The sequence below is a fragment of the Danio rerio genome, chromosome 13 (assembly GCF_049306965.1).
Source record: "Danio rerio strain Tuebingen ecotype United States chromosome 13, GRCz12tu, whole genome shotgun sequence".
Lineage (NCBI taxonomy): Eukaryota > Metazoa > Chordata > Actinopteri > Cypriniformes > Danionidae > Danio > Danio rerio.
In genome coordinates, this window is record NC_133188.1 from 31,732,666 (window position 1) to 31,758,924 (window position 26,259).

Consider the following 26,259-nt stretch of genomic DNA (forward strand, 5'->3'; position numbering starts at 1 on the left):
AATATTGTAATTATGAGTAGGCCCACATAAAATCTGCACACATAGAGATTTGCAGATTTTCACAGATTTTTTTTTTTGCCCATCATTAAGTTAATCTATTTACTTATGTAAATGTGTGGGAATTTAGCCTGTTTGACCTGTACCGCATGTCTTTAGACTTTGGGGGAAACCAGAGCACCTGGATGAAATCCATGCCAACACAGGGGGAACATGCAAACTCCACACAAAAATGTAAACTGACCCAGCCGAGGCTCGAACCAGCAACTTTCTTGATGTGAGGCGATCATGCTACCCACTACGCCATCATAAGACTTTTTGATTAACAAAATATGTCAATTATAAACTGAGTGAAAAATGAAAAATAAAAAAAATAATAAAATCTCAAAATTATGAAAAACTCAAAGTCACAATTACAAAAATGTAAGAAGTCAAACTTATTAAAAGTCATACATTTCAGATTGGTGAGTTATAAATATGCCTTTTGTCCCAATTCACATTTCTTCGTAGACTTAGCATCTAGTATTGATTTTCGGCTATGACTTACCAAAAAAATGTTGATGCAGAAATAATTTTCTATAAGTCTTGCTTTATTTAAAGAGTTTAAAAGAAACATATGAGGGCAAACTATGGCTTGCCATTACCACTTATACTTCAGATATTGTACACACACACACACACACACACACACACACACACACACACACACACACACACACACACACACATATATTATAGCATGTCAGATGTTATCACGACAGCCCTTATGTTCAGCCTTTGAGTGAATCATGTTAATACCGTCACGTAACAATTGCAACAGATATCCAGCTTCACTGCTGATCAACACATTGAGGCCACGACAAAGCTCTCCTACATATGTGTTGCACAACAGGTGCTGGATTTCACCATCAGCCTGGAGGCCAAGCTACACAAAACAACACAAAAGAGTGGCTGAACACATGCAATGGACATTCACATCGCTTCCCCTACAACCTCTTTAGGAGAGGTGCTGCAAATCTGCTCTCATAATGGTGTACGAATAATAAAATAAATAACTACCTGTGAACAAAGAACAATCTACTGATGCTACATTTTCTTTATCAGGGTTATTTGACTTATATAAGATGTAAAACATGGGTGGCTGTGTAATTGGAAATTTAGAAATTGGTATTCCATAGAAAGAAATTGCCCCGACTCTTTAAAAGTTCAGAAAAATACCAAATAAAAAAGATTTAGATTCAGAACAGACCATATAATATCAGTGGATCAATCAGAACATTATCAAGCTTTGAGATAACACATAAATAGTGTGTGTGTGTGTGTGTGTGTGTGTGTGTGTGTGTGTGTGTGTGTGTGTGTGTGTGTGTGTGTGTGTGTGCGCGCATAAAATGAAAGTAAAGACTATTATTTTCCTCAGTGTCAGTATAGGGCGCATGTTCACAAGAATGTTTTAATCTATATACTCTGTTGCACTTGGTCGAGAGGATAAAACTGTTGAATAAAGTTAAAAATTATTTTTGTTTTATGAGTGCATAAAAGTAGCTTCAAAATATATCAGATTAATTAGACTATTTTTTTTTTAGCATTTTGTATCGCCTTTATGGATTTTGAACGAGTTGGGACCATTTTGTCTATAAAATATCAGAAAACTATTGGATTTCATCCAAAATATCTAAACCTGTCTTCTAAAGATGATCAGAGAAGGTTGGAATGACATGAGGGTGTGTAATTAATAACAATTTTCATTTTTGAATGACACAAAATTGTTCTCTAAAATAAATTCTGTTGACACCTTAGATTAGTTAAATGGTTTTCATTAGGTAATGTATTTACTAATATGAACAAACAATGAGCAATACATTTATTATAGTATTTATTCACCTTTGTGTAATAAAATTAAAGACAGTTCATTGTTAGCTTTTGTTAACTATATCACTAATGTTGACAAGCACAACTTTACATTTACTAATGCTGACTTTTAAATAGATATAAATAGATTTTCTCACTAACTTTTAAATGTTAAGCTATGATTAGTAAATGCTGTAATTATGGTACATTCGTAGTTCATGTTAATAAATACATGAACTAATGGAGCCTTTTTGTAAAATGTGACAGAAATAATCTTCTTCATAGAAACATTTTCAATTTGATAAGTCAGTGATTCCAAACAACCCACTTCCTTTTTTACTTTTACTGAAAAAAAAATCTTTCTAGTAATTACTGTTACATTAGTAACAATGGTTTGTCATTAACAGAATTGACATGTTACTTTTTTGTTTTTTTTAAAGAAAAATTATAATTAAAAGGCTATTAAATAAGCAACTTGTTGGACATTTTACAAGTCTTGTAACATTTTCAATTTAAAAATTCTGACTTCAACTATATGGACGGACGGACGGAGGGACGGACGGAGGGACGGACGGACGGACGGACGGACGGACGGAGGGACGGACGGACGGACGGACGGACGGACGGACGGACGGACGGACGGACGGACGGACGGACGGACGGACGGACGGACGGACGGACGGACGGACAGACAGACAGACAGACAGACAGACAGACAGACAGATAGATAGATAGATAGATAGATAGATAGATAGAAAACTTTCCATTACATAAGACAAGTAGAACACTCTGAAAAACTATGTGGTATAAGAACCTTATGTCATGTAACATCTGGTAAATGAGTCGATGAGTGACAAATTATTTAAATAATTGAAAAATATAACCATTTGACAAACAGTAATAATGACTTTGGGCACCAAATGTATCTGCAATTATAGAATCACACATAAATTCACAAAGTCATCAACCCTTAGGTGACAATGACCACCAACTAATTTTGATCTCCATAAATTGTTGTCATGAAATTGATACTATATGCTTCACTAGAGGCCAGAGGGGAAGACACATGCACAAACATTTTTCTTCGTAAAAAAAATCCTGTCAGTCAGTTTTATGAGTTGACCTGTTCGGTGTGAGAGGAGATTAGCAGGGGTCAGAGGTCGTACGTTTGAGATTTTGACACCCATGCTGCTTTCTGGACACTTGTTTAAAGCATAGGATGTGGGAGACACAAAATAGAAATAACATGTAAGACGAGAGCAAATGACGACTTTGACTGGTGCCACCCGCTCACATTCTTTTACAATCATTTATGGGTGAGGATTTATGTGGAATGTATTATAAATTCAGTGCTTTGCTATGTAAATGTGTGATATTAATGATTTTTGTCACAGCTTCATGATTTAGGATTTCTGCAGGTTTCACCAAGTTAAGTTTAAGACTTAAGACATATTTAAGACCATAATGAATGAAATATTAGACTTATTAAGGGCTAAATGCTAAGAAATTTTTCAAATGGTCCAGATGGAAAAGATTGTTATTTGTCCCATCAAAAATTATTTTAATTTAGTACATTTAATAATACAATAATAATTTAATGTTACAAATGTAAATATTTTAGATAATTCTTAGCTAAATATTTTAAATATTGTGTAAAAACAAGCAAGCTTTACTTGTATCCATACACTTTTTTTTCAACAAACTTTCTTTAATAAAAATAATAAAATTAAATTAACAAATGTTTTAAAACTTTTAAAAACTATAATAAACTGAATCTATGCACAACAATGTGTCTAGGTCGGTCTCCTCAGCAGTAAATTTATAAAGCACTTTTAAACACATGTTATTGTAAGAAAACTAATTAAACCATTATAATACATAGAGTTAAATTACTTTTTAATTAAATAATTTAATGTTTTATTGATTGTATGGGTGTTGGCCAGATTGGGTAGCAATACATAAACAATGAAAAATTAAGGCATGCTAAAAAAGATTTAAAACATCTCAACACAATATTTCAATAAATTTAATACTTTTTAAGGACTGAAATTTAGATTTTGACATTTAAGACATTTTAAGAACCCGCGGGCACCCTTTTGATTATTTTTAAATTTTTAACAAAAATAAAGCAGAGATACTTCAGAATCAAGTCAAAACTGCAATAAATATTTAACAAAAATAAAAAATAAAAAGAGAGAATTCTAAAGAAGAGACAGAAAGAGAGAGGTAGAGAGTCATAGAAAAACACAAACATAAAATAAAATATTAAAACTAACAAAAATATTCAAAATTCAAACACACACACACACACACACACACACACACACACACACACACACACACACACACACACACACACACACACACACACACACACACAAGTCAAACTACCAGTCAATTTGTAATTATGTTAAGTACTTAACTTATGAAATCATGTCAAAATGACAAGATAATAAGATATAATTATGAAAAATAGAACTTACATATTTATAAACAAAATCCCAAGCATATGCAATTAATATTAATATTAGTTATAAAAGAAAAATTGATATACTAAGTCAAATTAGGAGACAATTCATAGTTATTTTTTAGGTTGCAATTATGGCTGCATTTTATTTAAATGATTCAATGATTTTTGTAAATAAATGGGTAACCCACACATCCAAAAGTCTGTTTATTTATCATTCATTCATTTTCCCTTGGCTTATTCTCTATTTCAGAGGTCGCCACAGAGGAATGAACTGGCAAATATTCTAGCATGTTTTATGTTTCACACAGCTGATGCCCTTCCAGCTGCAATCCAGTACTAGGAAACACCCATTCTCACTCACACACACACACACACACACTCACTCACACACACACACACACACACACACACACACACACACACACACACATACACATACAGATACACATACACACACACACACACACACACACACACACACACACACACTCCTGCCAATTTTGTTAAATTAATTCACCTATATAGCGCATGTCTTTGGACTGTCAAAGAAACCAGATCGCCTGGAGAAAACCCACACGAACACGGGGAGAACATGCAAACTCCAATGCATTGAATTAATGACCTTCTTGCTGTGATGAAACGCTGAGAGACCACTGAGCCAGTGTGTCGCCCTCTGTCCATTTACTATAATCTTATATATATATGTGATATTGATGATTTTTGTTTTAGAACAGCTAATAAATAGGCAGCTTTACACCCCACCTCAGGCACAATTAATTTACTTTTTCTCCTAAATAAACCAGTTATTTCCAGCTCATCTTTTTTCTGCGATAAGACATAATCCCAGCACAAACATAACACCTTTTATGGGCATCTGAATGACACAAGCAGATCTGAATTTAGTGTTGTTATGGCAGACTCTCACCTCAAACACAACAACCTTGGCAGCAAATGTACTGAAATATTGGCCTTCCTTTGTTTGCCAAGCACTTTGCCATGGATGCATGCCCTCTCTCTCTCTGTCACTCATAAAAATCATATTTACATCCTTATTTCTCCTTCTTAGCATATTTATGAGAGGACCTGGTGGGTATTTTTCCTCCTTTATGACACGATCCAGAGACAAGGAGATAAGCTCATCGCCCCAAACCAGCGATCAGCACAGCGCTCCAGCATAACCATCTCTGGCGTTTTCCATCCATTACCCAGACTTAGCGAAAACTCTATTCCTCTCTCCCTCTCTCTCTCTCGTATGGCATTAACTATTCAGATCAGCTTGACGCACAGGCGCTCGTCTCCAGACCCCGAGCCATGTTATTATCTCGTCTCTCGTCTCCTTCGTCGCTGCTGATCGGCCCTTCTGCAATAACGGCCGTTGTGAATTATTCAGGCCTAGTTAGGCGCGGAGCTCAGCCTGACGCAAAAAACTCACATCATGAAGTCCATCCATCTCAGCACTGAAATATAGCTGCCAACAGCCTCTGCAACCCCGGCGTCTTCAATCACACAATGGCTTCTGTCAGAGAGCGGCAAACGGAGCTTTACTCAAGTTCAGACCGGACAAAAGAGATCCCGTCAGGACAATATAATCATATAGTGACACACATATGGACCTGGTGTTATTAATGCTGCTTTAGATTCATTTATCATGGCTGTAGCTCTAACAGTAGATCATGGGTTTGGAATCTCAAGGAAGCAAAATGTATGAGTTGAATATATGAAAATCACATCTGAAAAATGCATCACAATTATATAATGTAATTATGTCTCAGTGAGCTTTTTTTGATAAACATTTCTTTTTTTCAAAAACCAAATGTTCTTTAATTAAAAACCGTTTTAACTAAAATCACAAATATCAAGTCATCTCTATGTGTATTTAGGGACATTTGGTCCTGAAAACTTCAACTTAAAGGCTCCAGCTAGTGCTATTTTTAAAGTCTTTGCCTCCAGAATCATATAATTAGCTTGAATTATATTATATTATATACAGGGTTCATACACATGTGTACTACTAAAATTCCATGATTTTTCCAAGACTTTTCCAGAACTTTCAAGTACATTTTCATGATGTAATGTTTCATGTAATGTCTACATATACTTGGTAAATAATAAGAAAAACAATGATGTTCAAATTTATTACAGCATATCATAAAACACACAACAATCTATGTCGTTTAAACTTGTTTTTATATCTAGGTAAAATTGATTTTGAAAATCCTTACACTGCACTAACAATGCGAGAGCAAGATGTTTTTGGACAGAAAAGTAGTAAAGAAAACTAACCTATATTCAAGCTAGGTCTGCACAACATTTGGTTTCAGCATTGATATCGCAATATATAGCGTTTAATCATAATGGAGTAAAAGTTTATCATCTGCATGCATTTTTAAAAAGATAGTTCACCCCAAAATCGCTTCAACTAGAACATTACACCCTTCAATTGTTTTAAACATTTATGAGTTTTCTTTTTTTAAAATGTACACAAAAAGAATATGATTTAATAACTCCTATTGTACTGAAACAAGTGAAGTGTGAGTAAATAGTACATTTTAATCTTTGAGTTAACTGTCCCTTTAAGGCCTGTGACTGTGTGAACATTTCTATATTTCAAGTTTTAAAACATCCGGCCACAAAAAATTTTCTGTAACTTTAATACAGATTAAATAATATACAATGAAGACTATGCAGTGTTTATTATTCAATATCTGTACCTGAATGGTGAATACCTGAAAACTATAATTCACTTTTATCTTTACTATATTTCATTTATCTATGCTTGTAATTTATTTGTTATAAATTATTCGAGATTCACTCCTCTACAAAATCCCCCCAATCAATACAAATAAACCTGTTAAACCATCTGGTGAAATTGTACTCACATCGCAATATACATCACAGAAATACTTAATATGGTAATGTCATGTTTTTCCATTATCGCGCAGCCCTCCTTCAAGAATACAAAATTTGTTAAACTAATTTCCATGACTTGTCCAAAACTTTATGGGTTTTTCTGTTTTATCAAAAGTTTTCCAGGCCTGGAAAATGCCATGTCGAAAATTCCATGGCTTTTCCAGGTTTATCATGAACCTACAATACTTGTATATATCTATTTTGTGTGTGTTTACAAAGTTATATAAACATTTATATGAAAACTATCTTTTCTGCTTTATTTGTAAGTTCAGCAAAAAAGGTAAACTCTGTTACATCTGTCATAAAAAGGCAAACAACCTGTAAAGCACTGATAGAAAAAGCATGCAATTTGTTTCAAGTGATGTCAGTTCCTTTGGTGCGGAAGTCTGGGAGACCATTTAGGCTTACATAGATTGTGTTGACTGTTTACTGTCAATTCAGTGAATTTCTCATTCACATTATAAAAACTATAAAATGATAAAAATACAAAATATGCTGCTTTAGAGATGCTATGTGGTATCTGGTTTGAGGTTCTTAAGCAAGGGTGTCCAAACTCGGTCCTGGAGGGCCGATGTCCTGCATATTTTAGTTCCAACCCCAATTAGACACACTTGAACCAGCTAATCAAGCCCTTTCTAGGTAGATACCTCCAGGCAGGTGTGTTGAAGAATGTTGGAGCTAAACTTTAAAGGACAGTGGCCCTCCAGGACCGAGTTTGGACATCCCTGTTCTTGAGGCTTCTTGAGCTAAAGCATCAAATGGTGAAAAAAATATCAACACTGTTGTCAACTCTGTTAGTGGTTTCTAATGTTTAACAATAAGTTAAACAAAAATTAGTAATGGAAAAAAATAAATAGGCTTGTCATGATATCTATTTTTTGAGTTAAAATATATCTCAACTGTATTCTGATAAATGATATTGTTGTGATTTTAACAACGTAGACACAATAATAGCATTATGATGCAAGTACACTCTTCTAAAAAATGCATAATATTTTATTCTTAAACTCTTATGGGAAGGTGGAACAAAAGATTGAGAGGCAGACTGGTGCAGCACCAGCAGTAATGCGGTCAATGTACTGGTCTGTTGTGGTAAAGAACGAGTTGAGCCCAATCTGAGGTCAATCTACGTTGCTACTCTCATCTATGATCATGAGCTTTGGGTCATGACCGAAAGGACAAGATCCCAGATACAAGTGGCCAAAATTAGTTTCCTTCGCAGGGTGGCAGGGCGCACCCTTATAGATAGAGTGAGGAGCTCTGTCACCAGAGGAAAGCTCAGAGTAGAGCTGCTGCTCTTCCACATCGAGGAAAGTCAGCTGAGGTGGCTCTGGTATCTGTTTCAGATGCCTCCTGGATGTCTACCTAGGGAGGTGTTCCAGACCAGGAGTTCCAGGAGGCCTCGGGGAAGACCCAGGACATGCTGAAGGGACTATGTCTCTCGGCTGGCCTGGGAATGCCCCAGGATACCCCTGGAGGAGCTGGAGGAAGTGTCTGGGGAGAGGAAACCTCCAATAGAGATAGAGAGGCTGCGCAATTAGCTAAAATGTAGCTACTAGAAATGTTTTTTATGTATGGGCAATAAATAATGCATCACCAAAAGAGATTGAAGTCATATCCATGCATTGTACGTTGAGTCGATAAATTGATTATTATGACAGGCCTATACTTTTGTAAAATGCTGTAAAATAAGGATGTTGCCAAAAATAATGTCATAAATATGTTTTCTTTATTAATTATCTACTATTAACTAAATGAAATCAGCATTCATTGTGACCACTGGGCATATTTTTAAGATTGTTTTTAAATTGTATTAAAGATGTTGCCACAGTTCTTTTTGATTTTGTCTTTTTTTTTTTTTTTTGTTAGCTTGTTTCTTTACATTTTTTAATTTAGATTTTATACATATTTTTTACCTGTTTAAAAAAAAAACATCCATTCAACAACCATTCAACATCTATTTATTTTGAACTACCTTATTCAACACATTAGCTTATAAACACGCAAACACATACACATTCAAGAAAACAAACAAAACTAACATCCCTCTTCTGAGTCATTATATTAAATTACAGAAGCCTTTGTGAAAGAGCAGCCACCCGAGATGAACAATGTCAAGAACTTCAGCCTTCAGACACGAGTCTATTTCCTGAAAGCTTTAGGGTTATTAGGCACTCATAATGAAGCTAATTAACAGGCTCAATTATTTAGCAAGAAAGCTCATCAAAGAAACAATTGTGAGATGGAAAACAGGCAAAACCGTTTTCTAAATCAATGAATGTGTCATTAACATCCAGTAAATTAAGTAATTTATCAGACGCTACAAAACAGGGGCAAGTATTTACACTAGATAGTCAGGACACACATGAACACAAATTAATATAACAAGATCTCAAATGACATAAATAAACCACATTTGGCCTTCAGCATTCGGGCTGTATGCTTCTATTAAAAAAGATTTAAAGTAGAATAATCACACGCACACAAACTTTTAAAAGACATACCTGTACTTGAAGTTATTCTATGCTTTTTAAGTGTCATTTCCTTGGTCGAATAAGAAATAAACCGATTGAGAAACCTGTTGAGAAAAGAATAAGAACGCATGTATAAACAAACACAGGGAAAATTATCACAACATACAAAAGATGTTAAAGATATATAATTAATAAAATAATTAATAAATAGATGAGATGTACATCTGGCCATCTTTCAAAACAACAGTCCGCAATTTTTTGTCTATTTGAAAAGATGTAAACTTATGAGCAATGTAAACTTTAACTTTGATTTGACATCTTCTAGACATGAGTCTAGAATCTGGCAATTGTTTTCACCCTTTAATTTGTAAAGCCTATTTAATGCTTATATAATCTCAAAAACAAGAGAAAAATAACTTTAGAAGGGAAAATTTCTAAATTGTTGCTATTACATAGTATTCCTGACTGTTCCCAGTAGGATTCCTATAGAAGTCCAGCATGTTCTCTGTAGGATTCCTGTAGGTGTCCTGCACGTTCCATGTGTATGCTCCCTGTACAGAAGCCCTGTTTATTTAAAGCAGGATTTCTACATGTTCTTTGTTGAATGTTCCCTGTAAGATTCCAGCAAGAGTTACAAACTTTCTCTATAGTATTTGTACAGTAGTCCTGCATGCTCTTTGTACAATTCCTGTAGGAGTCTTGCACATTTTTGTGGGATTAATGTTGAGGTCCTGTATGTTCCCTGTATGATTTCTGCAGGATTCCTGCATTTTTCGTACAGAAGTGGTGCCAGAAGTGGTATTAATGAGACCACCAGGGAGCACTCAACGTGTGTGTATCTTAACTGATCTATACTGATCAGTGAGAACCATCTTTCAGATGAAACATTAAACCGAGGACTCTCTGAGGTCCGTAGAAATCCCAGGATGTTCTTTGAAAAAAAAAGTAGGGGTTTAACCCTGGCATCTTGGCCAAATTTGCCCACTGACCTACGTCCATCATGGCCTCCTAACCATCCTCATATCATATTTGGCTTCATCTCTCTGTCTCCTCTTTAAATATCAGCTAGTGTGTAGTGTTGTCGCTCTGGTGCAATATGGCTGCCGTTGCGTCAACAAGGTGGATGCTGCACACTGGAGGTGGATGAGATTATCCTCAAAAATTTTTAAAGCACTTTAAGTATCCAAAAAGCGCTATATAAATGTAAAGAATTATTATTACTATTATAATTATTATTAAATAATTCCAGCAGAAGTCCTGCATGTTCCCCGTAGGATTCCTGAGGGAGTCCTGTATGTTCTCTGTAGGATTTATGCAGGAGTTCTGCATGTTGACTTATGATTACTGCATGTAAAGAGTCCTGTATGTTTCCTGTAAGATTCCCTGTACAAGGACTTTTAATTTTAATTAGTACTAAAGATCAGCATTTAATATTAATAAAATTTACACTTAAATGTGTGTGTATGAAAAATTATTCGGAAATTATTTTTATTTTCACAATTTATAAAATACAATATTTTTTGTAAAAGAAGGTAAAGGTATGCATATGTGTGTTAAATGAAAATAAATGTACAAAATTAAAACATGACAACCAAATTAATAATTAAATCTGTGCATTAATAGTTTTTTTCCGATATTATTGTTATTTTCCTGAAAAATTACTCATTCGCAAATTTTAAAGATGATTTCACAAAAAAGGGAAAAAACAGAATGACTTGTGGTCTTAAAACATTCAACAACAGCAAAAATTCAGCTCAACTTTGTTTAATTGAGTTGTATAAAGCCTGCAGAAGCCTACAGTGTACACACACATAAGCGTCTGAGATCAGCCATGGGAATGTAAGCTCTTCCGATTTGCTCCAGCAGGTGGAAACTACTGGCCTCAGCATTTTTACCAACTGAGACTCACTTTCTGAAGCACAATCCCTCAAAGCGTGTTCACTGCACCACCCGCATCTACAGACACACCAGCTCTCGCACGCACACAGATTTCATCCTCCTGAAGAATGCTTTCTGTGGTGTAAAATGTTTCTATGTCTGTGCTAAACGTCCCGCAAGGACAGACCACACATATTTAACACATCAACAGGAACAGAAATTCACTCCAGAATTATGCGGTCATCTTTTCCACAAGCCGAGCATGACCGGTTCTGAATCTGGCTCAGTCAGAGCATATCATGTTCAATTGACACCTCTGCTCTCAATGACGCACAAATTTAGGAATTTCTTCAATTCAAAGATTGTTTTGATCAGCATCCAACAATTGTTACACTACTTTAAAGTGAACTCTGGGTAATGAGACTTAAGACTATGGCTAAATATCTCATTAATGAAATATGAATACCATAGGAAGATTTACTTTATTACAAAAAAAACAAAAACATTTTTTTAGACTGTGGCAGCCATTATTTTAGATCCATAGTGTGTGATGTTAAATGGATGCACTCTGTAAGCTACCGCCACTGCCTGTTTCTATTTTTACTACAATACTCTTTGACAAACATACTGGTGTGATGCCTCATTGCTCACCTTTTGGTTATAATTTTCAGTCAAAGGGATGTTAGTCTTCACTCTGTTGATTTTGCTTTCCCCACGTGAAGTTTATTTCTAAACTAATTTTGTAAAAGATCCCGTGCTTATGATTGACCACGACTGGTCCCGCATTAGCTAACGCATGGTTCACCAATTGGATGATTTCTAACTCACTATAAATAACCAGAGTTTCTTTACCTCATTTATCTTCATCTTGAAGAATCCCCCCTTCCACCCCTCCTCCTCCTCCCTTTTTCTTGACAGGGCGGCACGGTGGCCCGGTGTTTATCATTGTTGCCTCACAGCAAGAATATCACAGGTTCAAATCCTTACTTTTCTAGTAGACATTTCTGTGCGGAGTTTATATGTTTTGCCTGTGCTCGCGTGGGTTTTCCCAGTGTTCTCCGGTTTCCTCCCCCAATCCAAAGACATGCGACATAGGTGAATTGACCAAACTAAATTTGCATCATTGATGAGCTCTTAACCAGCAGTATATCTGTCCACAGCAATCCCTAATTGCCATTAGCCATAAATAAACAGGAGTTCTCCAGAGCTAAGGTCAAACTCCAATCTCTCCCTGCAAATGGGAGGGAGCCCCGAGCTCAAAGATCTCATGAGCTCTCTCCTGCTTTATAATCACTTTATAATCAATCATCAGCTAAGTGTGAACTCTTAAAAAAATTATTATAAGTGCTTTGGGATATTGAATGAAATCCACATTGAGAAAAAGCAGAGAGAAACTATTATACATGCTAGTCAACATCCATCTTTGTTTCTGCACCATAATTGGAATCAACTGAACACTTACTCAATGAATGAGTTTAGATAGAGGGCTAGTAGGGGTGCAATTGTGTGATGGCATAAAAATAATGGCATTTGTAATTGGTTTAGAGGCATTTAGGGAACTATTCACTCTTTATTGCATTTTTATGTAAAATAAATGACTTACATTAGCTTTTTTAACTACTACAAGTTTCAGAATTTCACCTCAAAAAAAAGTTTACACATTGCACCAACTGTAGCACACCGTAAAAAATATGTTAATTACAGTTTCCGTGTTTTGTGTTTGATGTTTGGATGTTGATCTCTGCTCTGTCCATTTTTAATGGTAAAAATTTAGCTCTACAGTTTACGGTTTAACAAAGTGACTTTTATTGACATGTTAGTAGTTTGAAATAATATAATATATAATAACACAGATAAATGAATCTGTAAAAGAACAAAACATGTACTGGCAGCTTATTACAAGGTTTTTGCAGCATAATATACAACATCAACCCAGACAATATATCACTTTAAACTATAAAAAATTCATAAAAGTCACTTTTGACAGTTTTTAAGGTTAAAAGTTGTCAGAAGAAAGACCAAGGTCTCATAATACAATTCAAATGCGTAAATAAAAAAATAAAAATAAAATGAAAACATGAATCCCAAAATATGGAAAACTATTAATTTTGGGAATTTTTTTTTTTTTTTTTTACAGTGCAGGCAACATTACAACACTCACAGTATTGGGCTTAAATCTGTCAATCCTAGTCCAGCTCAACCAATAACAAGAATTTAGGACATGTTGTGTCTACTGTTGCAGGCTGAGCCAGAGAATGTGAGCTGATGACTGGTGTGTTACAAGGAAAAGCAAATTCATGTTTGCTTGAAGAAGTGAAAACAAAATTTAAAGACTTGTCAAAAGGATAAAACAGGGATAAACTTGAACAATATAATAGAATTTGATGTATTCCGGTCAAGATTCGGTCAGAAGGTACATTTGTGGATTTTTTTCTAGACATTAAGATTGTTTTTTTTCTACAGTAACATTGCATAAACTGTCATTTAAAAAGACATACATGGAAAGTCTAAATGCTTAGAGAGGTAAAAGCATCAGCACATCCTCTTTCAAATAAGGTACAGAAAAATGGTCAATAAATAATGATCACCTTCTAACTAAAATAGAAGTGAAATTGTTTGTCTCCTCCCTTCTTCATAAATATACATTAAAAACAGGTGCTTTTCAAAACAAGTTTTAAGTGCACAAACACATGTATACACATCATTAGCCATTTAAATCTAATGAGAGCAAAGAATCATGGGTAAACAGGTGACACAAACTGCTGACTATATGTTCTCGGGGATAGAGAATAGCTTAACTCAAGACTCAATATAGCTCTAATTAAAACAGCTCAGGATTTTCACACAATTATTTTTGGAATTATAGATGAACACCTTACTAACACGTATTGCTTATATTACAAGTAAAAAATATGATTAATAGATTTTAACATTATAGAAATTACTTTCTTGTGCATTTATTTGGTTAGAAAATACAATGAAAACAGTGACTTAAGAAATATCATTAAAATTCACAAGAACTGTTTCCATTTTTTAAATTTTGAAATGTTGTAATTTGTTCCTGTGATGACAAAGCTGAACTTTCACCATCACTAATCCAATCTTCAGCACTGAAGAAATCATTCTAATAGGAGAATTTGCTGCTCAATCATTCTTAAAATCGGTCCTCAATTATAATTATTACAGATACTGAATTACAATATGTTTTTCTAAATACATACAATATGCAATTTTGTTTTTTGCAACACATTTCAAAAAACATTGGAACAGTAAAGCATTTACCACTTTGTAATGTTGCCATTAGGCATGGGACAATAACTGTTTGCAAGGTATACCACGGTTTGGAAAAGTTAAGGTTTTAATCTGCCATATCTCATTCTTCCTGCAAACAAGTCTTAAGGTAGACAACAGAATGATGTCTTCGTTGTCACATTTTGCTCTTCAAAATGTGCCACACATTCTCTATTGGCTACAGGTCAGGACTGCAGGCAGGCCAGTCAAGTACCTGTATCCTCTTCCTGAACTCTTTATTCCAATCCTCTGACTTATAATACAGGGATTTTTTCTTATTTAGGGCATGTCGTGTCTACCGTTGCAGGCTGAGCCAGAGGATGTGAGCTGATGACTGATGTGTTACAAGGGAAAGCAAATTCAGGTTTGCTTGAAGAAGTGAAAACAAAATGTAAAGACTTGTCAATTGGATCTTGACTTATGACTTATATAACAGGCATTTTTTTTTAAATCACCATAATATTTAGACTAAATACACTAAGTGAAGAATTCAGTATGAATGCAGTGGTGTAACTAGTGACGCTTCCAATGCTGGACTGTTTGCTCGCGTCTTTCTTTTTCTCTCTCTGTGGCTGAAGGGTAATGGATAAGGGTTAATCAATGTATCTTCATGTGACAGATGCTAAGGCTGGTCAAGCAGGCATTACCCAGCCTCATCACTGACACAATGAGCCATTTCCACCTTATGATTTACTCTTTCCGGCCTGCCTGCTTCTCTCCTCTCAATCCTTCTCCTCTTTCACAGAGCAATTTATTCATAAATATGAAAAAGTCTGCTCAGAGTCAGCAGTTCTGGTGTACAGTAATTTGGATTCTTGTCCAGGGGAGTTTCCTCTTGAACTGATGCAGTGGCAGAAGCTCTGACTTGGCATTGTGCTTTCAGCTGATTAGGGGGAAACCACTGTGCCTTGTGTCATACTATTTACTGTCTCATCTTTATTTTTGTGGTAGTACCCGAGTCCTGTCGGTGCGTGAATGCATACTGTGCAAATATTGGAGCGTGCGCAGCAAAGAGATGTGTAAGTAATTTAGGGGTAGTGAGTTAAAAGGATAGTTTATCCAGAGATTAAGATCGGTTGTCATTTACTTACCATCATGCCATGGCTTCCTTTCTTCTTAAAAACCCCAAGCAGTAATTTAGGAAACTGCTCATCTCCTCCACTAAGAAACAAATGGGGAATGTTAAGCTGTGAAAATGAGCAAAGAAATATTAAATTTAAACTAATTTACGCTTTCAGTTTAATGCTATCAGTTTATATACTACGACTGCACAAAATACTGTATTGTTTTAGCATCAATAGCCCAATTTTGCTCCATGCATTGATTTTGCAAATCAATTGCTTCATGGAAAATAACCATTTTTAATGCACCACTATAAATCCTACATTAGGATTTGCGCAAAACAATTTTATGCATCCATATCCAATATCAAGTGAGGGATTCCATAAGGTAAAGTAAACTTCACACGCTTGATTATTACTTTAATGTATGAAGTCGTGGCCGCGTGTCTCTCAGCAAAAAACATGCTTAATCAGTCATTGATAAAGTCTATCAACTGAAAGAGTTACTGACAAGTGATCAATGAGTAATGTTAACATCTCTATTATAGACCTGTGTAAGAGTGTGTGTGTGTGTGTGTGTGTGTGTGAATAATTCATCTGCACCTGTCACAGCCCTACATTTATATATTTTTTCAGTTTGTATTTTCTATTCCTAATTTTTTGTGTATACAGTGCTCAGCATATATAAGTACACCCCTCACAAATCTCTCATTCAAATTCATATTTTTAATAGAAGGCTACAATATTGTATTTGTGCATATACATTAGATTAGTCAGTACTGAAGCCAAATCTGAAAATTATTTAACAAAACTATATAGTAACGGTATGTACACCCAAATTTAAATGTTAGAGAAAAATATTAAATAATTTTTTTTAAAGAGTAAAAATCAAGAGAAACAATTTTTTCTTTAAATGTAGTTGAAATTTTGTAGGTTTTTTTTTTTTTTTTTTTGCAATATTTTGCTTAAATTTAATTGTATTATCTTCCAATTTCTAAATATGTTTGGTGACTAAAATATTATTTAAATAAATATATCTGTTTAATAAATCTGTTTTGTTTACATGCATCAAAATACGTTGCCTACATTTATTGAAAAATGGATAAAATATATTCATTTTCAAAATGGGGTGTCCTCAATAATGCTAAACACTGTATATGGTTTCTGTACTTAAAACATAGCAACCAGAAATTACCCATAATTTTGCTAAAATAAACAGTTCAGGATATTAGAATAATTTCTAAAGGATCAAGTGATTTTTAAGTTAATTCAGCTTTGCCAGAAGGGATAAATATATTAAAACAAAAACATTTTTAGAAATTGTAATTGTGTATTAACAAGTATTTCACACTATTTTCACTAAATAAATACATCATTGGCAGCATAAAAAAATTCTACTAATGCCAAACATTTGCATCGTAAAATTCATATCGCTACAACAATAAGCATAAATTAAATAACAAAAACATTGTAGTACACACACATTAACTGGAGAAAAAAGACGAAACAAGATAACAAAAAATATACATTTATATTAAATGTTAATACAACACTTTTACACAACTTGTTAGCATCTTAAAGCCCATGAATAATACGATCATTTGAAACTCCACCAAGGTCAATGGAGTCGATGTTATCTGCATAAACCTCATAGAGCAAAAATGTGCACATAATAATTTTTTTTTACTGCACCTCACACATGGCCAAGTACGGCATCCTAAAAGTTTATATAGTGTTGTGCGCGGCAGATGAAGTGGCAGTGAAGCAGGCCTGTTTCTCTTCTTCAGTGCTGAACTAAAAGTGAACTCACTCTGCTATATATAAATACAGCTTTGCAGCCAATCAGTGGCGTGGCTCCGGGGCATCATCTTGCTGCGCTGACTTTCCCATTACGATAATGTGAATCTCTCGCTCAGCCTCATAATACTGGCAAGCGTGGATAAAATACTGTCTCCCCTCTGCTCCACGCCGGCCTGCTCCGCTCCTGCCACACACACTGAGAGACTGTCTGTGCATACTAATGAAACTGTGCTTCAGGGCCTCCAGACTGGCAGGACAGGCACTGAATGGGTGATTCCTGTAGGGGGCGCAATATCAGCCTGATATGGTGGGCTCCGGGATGTGTTGTTGTGAGACGTGGGGGTGATATTATTTCATTACTGCAAGACATGTTGCTTTTGAGTGGTCTTAGAAGACTTTGTATAGATTGCATTGAGAATTGAAATTTTTCTTAAATGTGTACTTTTTGGCCCATTTTCATCATCAAAACATTGTTAGTATAAAATTGATCTGCTTGAAAAGCAAAACTGCGTAAGGATTTAATTGAAATCTGTTGTACTGGATTTCATGTTTTAAAATAACCCACAAAGTAGGGCTGCATGATACTGTAAAAACCTGACATTGTTATTACTTTGTTTTCCTGTGATATACAGTGCTCATCATAAATAAGTACACCCCATTTTGAAAATGAATATTTTATCCATTTCTCAGTAAATACGAGTAATATATATTGGTGCATTTGAACAAAACAGATTTATTAAACAGATATATTTATTAAAATAGTATTTTAGTCGCAGAACATCTTTAGAAATAGAAAGATAATACATATAAATTCATGCAAAATATTGCAAAAAATACAACCTACATTTCAACAAAATTGATTTTTGCTATTTTTGAAAATGTTAATTAATATTTTTCCCTAACATAACTTTGGCCTACACATTTTTAAACCATAATTGTAAGTTATTTTGCAAGATCAGCTCCAGATTCTGGCTTCAGTACTGACTAAAATAATGTTTAAGCACAAATATAATACTGTAAAGCATCCTATAGAAGATACTAATTTAAATGAGAGATTTTTGAAGGGCGTACTCATATATGCCAGGCAAGCACTGTATGAATTTAATTTTACCAAATGATCAGGGTTGCATTTCCCAAACAACGCCGAAACTTATGGCTGAACTATCATAGTACTATGCATCGTTTGGAAAAAGAACAATGTAGTGGCGAGTGTTTCCCAAAACCTGTAGTTGCTTCGTCTCAGACTTATCATAATGATGCTCTAAACGGGGTGGTAACAACTTATTTAGAGAAGAGCTCCATAATTTATTTGTGCAAATTATATTTTTTTACACGCACATGCATAAAAAAATCCAATTTTGGTTTTGGTAAAAACATGCACTTGTTTTCCATAGTAATTAAAATATATGTAAATGGCACATATAGGGCCTATATTTTCTTTACAAATAACATTAAGAACATTACATATTCTATTCCAAAACATAAAATCACATACAAAAGCTAACACGTATACTAATCTCATATATAAATCTTATATAAATATAAAAAATATATTTATATAAATAAACAAATAATGAGGCTATTTATTAAGAAATGAAATTATTCATATATTAGGAAATGAAAAAAATTCTGCATTCATAATAATATTAATGATGATGATAATGATTATGATGATTATTATTGTTATAATTATTACTATTAGGTAGAATATGGTTTATTTTTTTATTTTTTTTTTAAAAGTCTACTGTCATATATAGTACAGATACTTAATAAATAACCTATTAAAAGCATTAACATATGCTATGTTCTTTGTTTTCCAAAGCTTTGGAGATGTAACTTAAATTTTCTTTTAAATAATAGTCACCTACATCTTTCCTTATTAGCCACGACTGCGTTCAAAATGACATCAATGTTTTCAAAGTGCACTACGAAGGCAATGTATTTGTAAACATTAAGATCGCTGAACTGTAAAAATAATTTGAAAAGCAAATTACATTTAAGAGAGATGACTTAAATTTTTTTTTTAATAACTCCAAGTTTGTATGTTAGAATGTTCTAAATGAATAGAGCATAGAGAGTTGAACACAGCCAGAAACTATGTTTCCAACTACAGCTCCTGAGGTGTAGTTGCAAACAAACCAAGTTTGTGACGCAGTTTGCGAATGTTCGTTGGAACGATGGATTTGTGAAACACCAAATCAACAAACTGCGTTTGTAACGATGGAACTTGCGGCTTTAGTTGACTAGTTTTGCGAAATGCATCCCTGAATACCTCTATTCGGAAAGATTTCATTGATTTCGATTTACTGGGGTGATCAAGCCTTATTCTATGAAATGCATCTGCATAAAACATGATAAATTACAAACATGTATAATTCCGACAGAGCAAAACTAAAAGTGAAGAAAATGGTGCAAATGTAAAATAGCATGGTCATCAATGTATAAATTATAATATAACAATTATATTTAATAATATCTTTATCTTTTAATGTTTAATAAATAATCTAATCCTGCGATGTGACTTGCGAATACACACATTGTGAGATCGATGTTTGTTTGTTTGTTTGTTTGTTTGCTTTATTTATAGAGCACATTTAAAAACAACAGATGTTGACCAAAGTGCTTTACAAAACGACCAGCATACAAAATCTATACCTATATATAAAAAATTTGCAAAATATATAAAACAGATTAAAATTAATTACAATCAAAGGCAAGAGACAGAAGGTGATTTTTTAGATGAGACTTAAAAGCACCAAGTAAAGAACATGACCGGATCTGTAAAGGCAGACCATTCCACAGTCGGGGGGCTGCAGCAGAACTGCTCAGTTGATATATTGTTCAACCCTACCACAAGGTGTTATATACAATAAATGTCTTATAGATCTTTAGAAATGTAGTGTTTATATTTTCCATATTTCTTGTGTTTTAAAGAAAGCTTCAAAAATATTGCTTGGTTCAATCTCTTTAATTTATTTCATTAAATGTGTCTCTATTTCAACAATATTTAGATATTTTGCAGACAAATAACATGAATTAGTAATCAAATATTTTACACTGAGTAAATTAAACTGAAATCGATTAAACCAGTATTTAAATCAAGCCCTAAGCCAATGCCATCAGTTTGTTTGTTTATTTGTTTTTTGTTGCTATGTACCAGTTTTAAATCATAAGAATCCTAAACCATTATTTAAAAGATCAAATTCTACTTACTTATATATATATATATATATATATATATATATATATATATATATATATAGAGAGAGAGAGAGAGAGAGAGAGAGAGAGAATATTTGTCTCTCTCTCTCTCTATCACATCATTAAAAGCGTTTTACATGAAAAGAGTGCTAGTTGTCATTTTCCTCCACTCCTAATCTCTTCCAGAACAGCCTAAGCTAAAACAAATGTGTATGCGACAGCAATGCTGATTCACAACTTCTTCCCTAATAATTAAAGCAGATACAGTAATTGATCTTCTTCATATCATGGTTAGCAGTATTTTTGCTAAATTCACAAGTACCTTAAAATCAAATCAACCACACTTACTATACAAAATATATTATCCTACTTATGTTGCTTAAATAAAATATACAATAATAAAAGACTTTAGAGGAACAAAAACGAAACATGAATGCCAATTCAAAAGTGTTTATAGCTACAATATGATCAGATAATAAGTAATCTTCACTTTCAACATCAGCATTTAGTTATATTACTTCAAAATCATAATCCTACCTTTTTAATATAAAACATTTGATCCTACTGGCCTGCATAATTACTTACTGTATATACCGTGAGTTGCAACAGGAGAGGTGCTTTTACTAAATCTGCTTTCACACAAATAAACAAACTATACAGTTTTCTCTTTTCACCATATCTTCCTGATATATGAAAGCCTAAACAAAATGTCTATGACTGCATTATAATGAATCAATAACATCTTGTTTACGAACTACAGAAGATACAATAATCAATTATATTTAATACCACAGTCATCATTTAGGTTGCATTTGTGGTAAATATTTGTATAGTTTATTATGTAATCTAAATACCACAAGAAAGGCACGGTTAATCTTTGTATATTAGCACACAAAAATATAAGCTTTTTTTTCATTGTGACCAAAATGTAAAATGCAAAAAAAAAAAACTGCATCTGAGTACAATTTCATTATTTACAACCACTTTCAAAGGATGTATTACATTTACAATTTTTCCAATGTAAAATTACAATAGTTTTTACGATAAAAATACATGATATGGTTTACACTTGTTGCATATTTATTCAAATATCTTAAGATAACAAGTACTTAATCTACCAATTATATCTTCCAAAAATCTGAGGCAAATTAAGTTTCAATCAGAGCGATATCAAGATTTACCAACAAACAGACACCACATTATGCATTAATCTACATGGGTTGCACGGTTTACGGTACTATGGTAGTATCGTGATACTGGGGCTCCAAAATACTGGCGGTGATACTGTAGTTCGTGAACGGTAGTATCTCATTAATGGTCTATCTAAAATAAATGTTGCATGTGTAAAAGTCACTAAAATGCTCACACGTTTGTGCAACAATAGACCATTATATTTTAAGAGTCTGTGAGCCCTTTAAGGTTGGACGTTTTCTGATGTCTCAAACTATTTTTGATCACCTCATTTAGCCTAATTTTGTTGGAATAATGATTTTTGGTTACAAATTTCGTTTGATATCATTTGTATCTTTATTCTAATGTATTTTTGTTGGTCAATTATCTACAAATAAACAAAATAAACAAAAAAATAAATACATTTTAGTTGAAGTGTCATGCAAAAATAATACTTTTTTCAGTGATAAGGAAATTATTAATTAAATTCAAGTAGGTCTATATTGTAACATTTTAAAATATAGTATTTCTGACGATTTTCTTTATAATTTGAGTTATGAATTAAAGTATAGCAATACTATTTGGTATTGTGATATTTCAGCTGGCTACAGAATCATAGCAATACTATTTGGTATTGTGATATTTCAGCTGGCTACAGAATCATTTAAAGCAGATGTTAATCTACCATATCTGTTTCACCAAATTGAATTCTCCATATCTAAGAGCGTAATCATGATATTACAACACACTATCTGCTCACCTGTACCAACCCATTCACACTCACACACAGAGAGAGACAGAAGTCCAAACATACACACTCTCTCTCTCTCTCTCTCTCTCTCTCTCTCTTCTGCAGTGGGGGTGGAGTTGAGGGACTTGTGGAGCATGAACAGAAAACACGAAGAGAGCGTTTTGATGGGGACACTCTGTTTGCCATTTCTAATTTGTAGGCGGGGGACGAGAATGGGGCAATCACAGCGTGATTCATATTAAAAGTCAATTGGCCTTCAAATTCCTCGGGTCCCCCAAAGTCACTACTGGTGAGAAGGAAATGAGTCTTAATGGAGTGGCAGTGCCACAATAAAATATCGGAAATTGAATCTGACCACAAAACTCAATGGTCCAGGCACAGCACCTGAACGACTGACCATTACAGATATGAGATTCTTTCTTTCTTTTCGGACCATTTTTTCCCTTATCTATTGTTTGGCTATAAGGACGTCCTCCGATTCTCTCAAAGTCCTTTAGTGTCCACCTTTTCCTCTCTCGCCAGAACATCGGAGCACTTAGCAGTAATCTGTTTCGGCCTCACTTTTAATTTCTCGCATGTCTGCCTGCGCTCGGAGTGCTGGGGTAACTGGGTAGGCAATACAAAGCAAAAGGCCATAAAACCCTCCTGCTGTGTGAGATATATTAACTTTAACCTCATGGTAATTACCAAAAACTATTTAAAACCAACTTTTCCATTTAGGCTACTTTCCGCTAGGTTACTCGTGACAACTGCCCACATTTTAAATGACTACAAACTGACAGGATCAAGAAATCGCAAAAAGATTTATAAGTGGACATGCAAATGATCATGTTTAACTCCTATTAAAGGCTTGAAGATTTGCTATCAAAATTCTAAGACGCTGTAAAGAAACACAACTATTAATCAACAGTTGTCTGACTGTATAGCTTAACAGAAATTGTCTGTTTAATTGTGCTCTTGAATTGCATTATGGGACTTTGGGATCTCTGCTTTTGCAACTTTTAATGTTGAAAGTTTACCTGCAAAAACAGTTACTTTTATTAATATTTTAGTAGTTTGCAAGAATATACCATCTAAGTTTGTTATGTTAAACCATCTTTTTCATACAATTGAATTGATGGTTCATATTTTAACAGGTAAAAGGCTTTAAATTGATATTATTCTTTCAAAAAATAAAAAGACAGTGGCACACATGTTTTTGGTGTATTTTTTAACCACGTAAACTTTAATAGAGTTATTAGTATTTCAAGATTAATATTTACTAAACTAAAACAACTTTGGTTTATTTGATACATTTACATTTAGACGATTTTGATAAAAAGTTATATAACTAGATACTCAGATTTGACTTTAGATTTAATTCATTGTTTCCTGGATTTCTCCTGTTTCTTTTTGGCTTCTAAGCATGTTTTCATTTATCATATTTACTTACTAATTGCTTCATTAATTATGTCAACCTGTTCCTTGTTTAAATCATCATTGCATTTACATTTACATTTACATTTAGTCATTTAGCAGACGCTTTTATCCAAAGCGACTTACAAATGAGGACAAGGAAGCAATTTACACAACTAAGAGCAACAATGAATAAGTACTAAAGGCAAGTTTCAGGTCTGTAAAGTCTAAGAAGGGAAGTGTTAGTAGTTTTTTTTTTTTTTTGTTTTTTTTTTTTGTTTGTTTTTTTTGTACAATTAGTGTGATATTCAAAGAGGCAATTGCAGCTTAGGAAGTGAAGTGGAGACTAAATAGTTGAGTTTTTAGTCGTTTCTTGAAAATAGCGAGTGACTCTGCTGTTCTGATGCAGTTAGGGAGTTCATTCCACCAACTGGGCAGATTGAGCGTGAGCGTTCGCGAAAGTGATTTTTTCCCTCTTTGGGATGGAACCACGAGGCGACGTTCATTCACAGAACGCAAGTTTCTGGAGGGCACATAGATCTGCAGAAGTGAGTGCAGATAAGAAGGTGCTAGGCCAGAAGTCACTTTGTAGGCAAACATCAGAGTTTTGAATTTGATGCGAGCAGCAACTGGCAGCCAGTGCAAACGGACTAGCAGCGGAGTGACATGTGCTCGTTTAGGTTCATTGAAGACAACTCGTGCTGCTGCATTCTGGAGCAGTTGAAGAGGCTTGATAGAGTTAGCTGGAAGCCCAGCTAGTAGAGAGTTGCAGTAATCCAGTTTGGAGAGAACAAGAGCTTGAACAAGGAGTTGAGCTGCATGTTCAGATAAGAAGGGTCGGATCTTTCTGATGTTATAGAGTGCAAATCTGCACGATCGAGCAGTTCTAGAAATGTGGTCAGAGAAGTTTAGTTGGTCATCAATCGTTACTCCAAGGCTTTTCACCATTTTGGATGCAGTAATGGTTGCCCCATCCATCTGGATTGAAAAGTTATGGTGTAGAGTCGGGTTGGCAGAAACTACAAGCATTTCCGTTTTTGCGAGGTTCAGCTGAAGATGATGATCTTTCATCCAGTGTGAAATATCCAACAGGCAGGCTGAGATACGAGCTGGAACCGAGGGATCATTATGCGTTTTTGTCATCACTTTTCATTTCTTAGTTACCGTTATTCTTTTTTTGATCCTGTGTGATGTTGTCTTTGTATTAACAACTTTTTTTTGTTTGCATTTTTTTATATTTTGTTATAATTTATTATTTTAATTTAGATTTTTGCATTCAGAAACCACAAAAATGCCCCATTTCTCTAGATTTACTGGATGAGTTAAAATAAGTAAAGTGTAAAATGTGTTCTGAATTTGAAAGTGATAAAATTCGGTCACTATTTTGATGGTCTGTTTGTTTAATGTAAGTTACATTGCATCTACATGTTAACTAATTCTCATTAGATTATAAGTAGACCGTTAGGTTGGGGTTAGAGTTAGTGTAAGTTGACGTACTTGTTAAGTTTCTTATAGTCAGTTAAATGTCTGTTGAAGGATCAGTATCAACATATTAAGCAGTCTACTAATACTCAAATCAAAATAAAGTGTTACCTAATATTTTGTCCTAATTAAAATTTTTGCCATCAAGTTAAACTTTACAATTTATTTTTTGTTTAATTAGCATAAACCAACTACATAATTGTTTTTCAGAATTGTTTTATTCATTTTAAACAACAACAATATTTCAAAAGAGCTAAGATTTTTTTAAAATACACTCACCAGCCACTTTATTAGGTACACCTGTCCAACTGCTCAACACAAATTTCTAGGCTGGTGGTGGTGATGCAATGGTGTGGGGGATATTTTCTTGTCACACTTTGGTTCATTAGTACCAATTGAGCATTGTGTCAATGCCACAGCATACCTAAGTATTGTTGCTGACCATGTCCATCTCTTTATGACCACAGTGTACCCATCTTCTGATGGCTACTTCCAGTAGTTATGTCATAGTGTGAATCATCTCAGACTGGT

At 34.1% G+C, this 26,259-nt stretch overlaps 1 protein-coding gene across 13 annotated transcripts in view; it reads right to left on the reverse strand.

Moving 5' to 3' along the window:
* The window catches only part of lbx1a (ladybird homeobox 1a), a 111,922-nt gene that overhangs the window by 41,880 nt on the left and 43,783 nt on the right, over window positions 1-26,259 (reverse strand). For 3 of the 13 annotated variants that reach the window (XM_073919716.1, XM_073919711.1, XM_073919710.1), the window contains exons 3-4: window positions 15,960-16,029; window positions 9,730-9,803 (exon numbers count right to left, since the gene is read on the reverse strand). The gene's annotated coding sequence lies outside the window, so the exon portion shown is untranslated. Of the gene's footprint in view, window positions 1-5,240; window positions 5,832-9,729; window positions 9,804-15,959; window positions 16,056-26,259 lie in introns of all 13 variants that reach the window. The other 10 variants (XM_073919718.1, XM_073919712.1, XM_073919720.1 and 7 more) reach the window with 7 other exon arrangements.